Genomic DNA, 4,559 nt, shown 5'->3' with positions numbered 1-4,559 from the left:
TGGGAAAGTCAGACATTCAGAAGATAGCAGATGAAGCTGGATGCTGAATCAGCAATAAAGAAGTTAAGGTATTCCATCCCTAATAGCAACAGATTCAATGAAATTGAATACACGACAGATATGTCGGTGTTTAATACTCAGTATATTTAGACATAATTCCCATTTATTACTATTAGCATGTAAGGGTGGGGTGTGTCCTAATTTATGACCTTGAATTTTGATCAGGGTTATCTCCATCTGTTTTTATTTGAAAAATTCAATTATAAAAAACTTATTTGGTAAAAAAAATTGTTTTCAATTGTCATTCTATTTCTAATGTTTTATGCATCTTTCCACCACAGTATTTATTAATATTCTTTTTATTTGAATATTTATTTTTCAAAGAAAATCGCTTGTTCCCTTGGACTTCAATGCAATCTTTGTTAACTAATTACTGCTTTGTTAATTACATTTTTTAAACTTCCTCTTGATAAATCCTTTTCTACTATAAAATGCTTTTACATAGGAAATATCTTTAAAATCTTCTTCTCAAGAACCACTAAGCCATTATTAGTCATATTTATATAGAAATAACCTTAGGTATTGTAGAATCAAATTTGTTCAAATCATGGGGCACAACCGAGGGTCAGTTAAGTTTTGCATAAGAAAAATCATAGGAATCATCTTGAAAAAATCTACTCAAGAACAGCAAAGCCATGATTAGTCATATTATTATAGAAGCATCCTTTGGTAGTGTAGATTCAAATTTGTTCAAATTTAGGGTGGGTAGTGTGGGACCAAAATGAGAGATCAGAGTTTTACATAGGAAAATATAGGATTGATTGATTGTATGTTGTTTTACGTTCCGTACAAGAATTTTTCACTCGTATGGAGACTTCACCATATACCGGTGAAGGGCTTCAGATTTAGACCTTTACTCGGCACTCACGGCCATTGAGCAGTGGGGGATCTTTATCTTGCCTACACCTGCAGTGACATGGGCCTCGGTCATTAAGGTCTCATCTGAAGGACCTGCAACATTCACTTCAAAGTGCCGAGCGCATGACGAAGGAACCTATTTTTTTTTTTTTATCGAATTAGGTCAGTCGCGGCCGGGGCTCGAACCCCTTACCTTCCGATCACGGAGCGAGAGCTACCATGACGGTGGAAAAACATAGGAAAAAAAAATTAAAATTCTTCTGTTTAAGAAAAGCAGAGCATGATTAGTGATATTGATATGGAAGCATCCTGAGGTAGTTTAAATTAAAGTTTGCCCCCCCCCCCCACGCTTCAATACTGAACTGATTACTACTTCTTCGTAGCCAATGAGCTCAGGTGAGCGATGTGGCCCAGCCTCTTGTATTTACTACCACCCGGTAAATTCAAAAATTACAATATGACGTTATTAAAACCAGTGTCAAATTGTTCATTGCTCTTAATCACAACTCTTTTGATAAGGGGTCTAGAAGATGTATATCATTGAAATCAGGCTTTAAAACATCAAGAGATTTTTAAAATAGTACTCAGATTTTAAAATACTCCTAGACATGGACAAATTATCCTTCGTTAGCTCTACTGGTCAGAGACCAGAAGAGCTTATGCGATAGTAAGGTGTCCGTCGTCCGTCCGTCTGTCTGTCTGTAAACAATTTTTCAAAATGCTACTCCTCCTACAGTTTTAGTCTGATTTCAATATAACTTGGCACACAAGTAGACTACACTAAGATACATAATTCTGTGTATCGGTTTTTGATTTCGATGAACGGTGTTGCCATGGTTACTAGAAATAGAGATTTCTGGGAAGTACTTTCAAAATGCTACTCCTCCTACAGTTTTGATCTGATTTCAGTATAACTTGGCACACAAGTAGACTACACTATGATAACAAATTGTCTTTATTGTTTTTTGATTTTGTTGAATGATGTTGTCATGGTTACTAAAATTGAAATTTCTGTAAAATTCTTTTAAAAGGCTACTCCTCCTACAGATTTAGTCTGATTGTATTAAATCTTAATAAGACAAAAATCTCAATAAAACAAAAAGAGACTACACCAAGGATCATTATTCTACATGTATGTATTGCTGTTGCAAAGTTTCAAGTCCAAGTGCTACTTTTAAGTACAAACCAGTAGAGCTACAGTCTCGTCAGAGTCTTCTGGTTTTTTTTCCATATGTTTAACTCATGTAATTTATCTGAAAACATACCCTCCACCCCCACCCTCGTGAGAAACAAGAGCTTTGGTATGAATTTGTTAAATAATAATTCAAAAATGCTGTAAAAAGGAAAGGGGGATATTTTAAAAATATTTTCCGTTGACTTCATAATCAGTTTGCAGAAACTTTCAGCTTATGAATCATTAACATTTTTTCATCATCTGTATGGTTATCAGTTGAACATCTGTTCCCAGGGTTCATCTGTTAACAGTTCATTAACTAATGCAGCCATGGCCGATTCTGACAACGAGCAAGTAAAATCATATTACATGTATTTGTGTATTTGTTAAAGTTGTTTTGCCTGTATTAAATTTTAGAAAGTGAAATTTGATGTTTGGCTTCTCTGATAATTAAGGAATATTTATTAGCATGTATAGAAGTTAGTTCATTATATAACTTGAATCTTTAAAATAATGCGTTGCACTCCTGACCATGGGAATATAGATCTGAAACACAGACAGGCCCTGTGATTAATAAATCTTTTAGGCAAAATGTTCTTTGTATCTTTATTTTCTAAAATAAAAGCCAGAGAATCATATACTGATAAAAGTTTTCGCATGCTGGGGAGCAAATCATCAAATGTTGCACTCCTTACATTATTGGATATGCATAGATAATTGACTCTTAGTAATGCTGCTTGTGATTTATATAACATTTCAAAGTTTTAAATTGTATATCAGTTATTGCTTTACACTTTGAAAATTCTTTTTTGATTTAATTAACTTTAAGATTTTTAAAATCGATGTTTTTTTTGGCAATACTACATTTTTTCTGTTGCATTCCTGACATGGTATTAACAATTTTTTCAACATCAGCCATGACCACAACTTTGTCAAACAAAAGTTTCCACAGTCTACATTAAAAGCTCAATACTTTGAATATTATCAGGAAATTCTTTATTTCCAGCATAAACCATTATTATTTTTCCCACAGATTTTCAAAGAATATCGAATTTTCAAAATCTCACAAAAAGGTGTTGCACTTCTGACATTTTAGCATGATTTTTGGGCATAACTTTTTTTGTGAATTTTGGCAGGTAATTGTACACTATCTAAAGACATATGCTGAGACAGAAATTTATTCCCGTTGTCTGTATTTTTAGTGCAGATTAATAAATATGTGTTTGGTCATTTTTTTTAAATTCACCTTTCTGCTTTTATCATATCAAAAATTATATAAAAATAAGAATGTAAAATATTTTTGTGTATTTGGGTAAAAGAGATAGCAGATGCTAACTCCAGAGATAAAAATTATCATAAATGCTGGCCACTAGGGGTTGACCTTTTCACCTGAGGCCTGTTCAACAGAGCGAACGTCCGCGAGCGCTCGCTAAAATTCCTTATCCCTCCAACAGAAATGTTCACGAGCGCTAGCGGACGTTCGCTCTGTTGAACAGGCCTCTGAACGGTTCCAAGAAAACAATTCATTGTAATGCGGCTGTTTAATTGTTTATCAAAAGATAAATTTGGTTAAAATAAAGGAGCAACCAATAGAATAAAAGTGACCGGAGATGAGTTGTTGGTATAAATTAGCTACAACAAATAAAATTTAAAGATTATGCATTTATGGATATGATTTTTAAAGTGCATTAGGAAATTAAAGAGTGTGGGAGGACAGAATAATGGTAATTAAAATTCAAATAAAGATTTAAAGTAATTATTGCAAATTTTGAAGGAATTATAAATATTGAGATGTACGGATACAGGGGTAGAAAATGGACGGCGGGGACGACACAGTTTAGTCGGAAAGTGGATTGTGTCTGTCTCTGCTTGCATTTTATACAGGTGTGATCATTTTTTAGGCTTAGGTGTTTTTTTTTTTAAATTATGAAATTTTTAGATAGCTCATTTTACTTACACATTTAAATATTTTATATTATAACTAGTAATGTTTATAATAATGTTTAGTAGATTGTGTAAAATTATTTATTGTAATCATAAATACCGGTATTAAAAATGGATTGTTTAATTTAATAAAAGTCGGAAACTGGATTGTGTCTGTCTCTGTTTGCATTTTATACAGACTGGGAAGCAGAGCCACTCTCCAACACTTGTGAGCAGCTCTGGGGAGGAAATGTCCTCATTTATTGAATTTTAATATTCCAGAGTCATTTCGTATATATAAAACGTTGACCTGGGTCACTTCAACCAAGCTTAAGGATTGTAAGAGTTATTCCGCTTGATGTGTCCTCTCACTTGCATAGCCAAAGATCCCGGGTGATACGAACAAAACGCATGATCGGAAGAAAAAACAAACCTACCACTAAATTATCAATCAAAATATACATAATTACTTGAACCCTCTGAATACTCATATAAAATTTTGCTTTAACTCATGATTTTCCAAAAGAACTGTATTTTTTAATTA

This window comes from Saccostrea echinata, unplaced genomic scaffold (assembly GCF_033153115.1).
Source record: "Saccostrea echinata isolate AGI-Se365-2 ecotype Australia unplaced genomic scaffold, CSIRO_AGI_Sech_v1 ptg000016l, whole genome shotgun sequence".
NCBI lineage: Eukaryota > Metazoa > Mollusca > Bivalvia > Ostreida > Ostreidae > Saccostrea > Saccostrea echinata.
Note: the sequence above shows the minus strand (reverse complement) of the source record.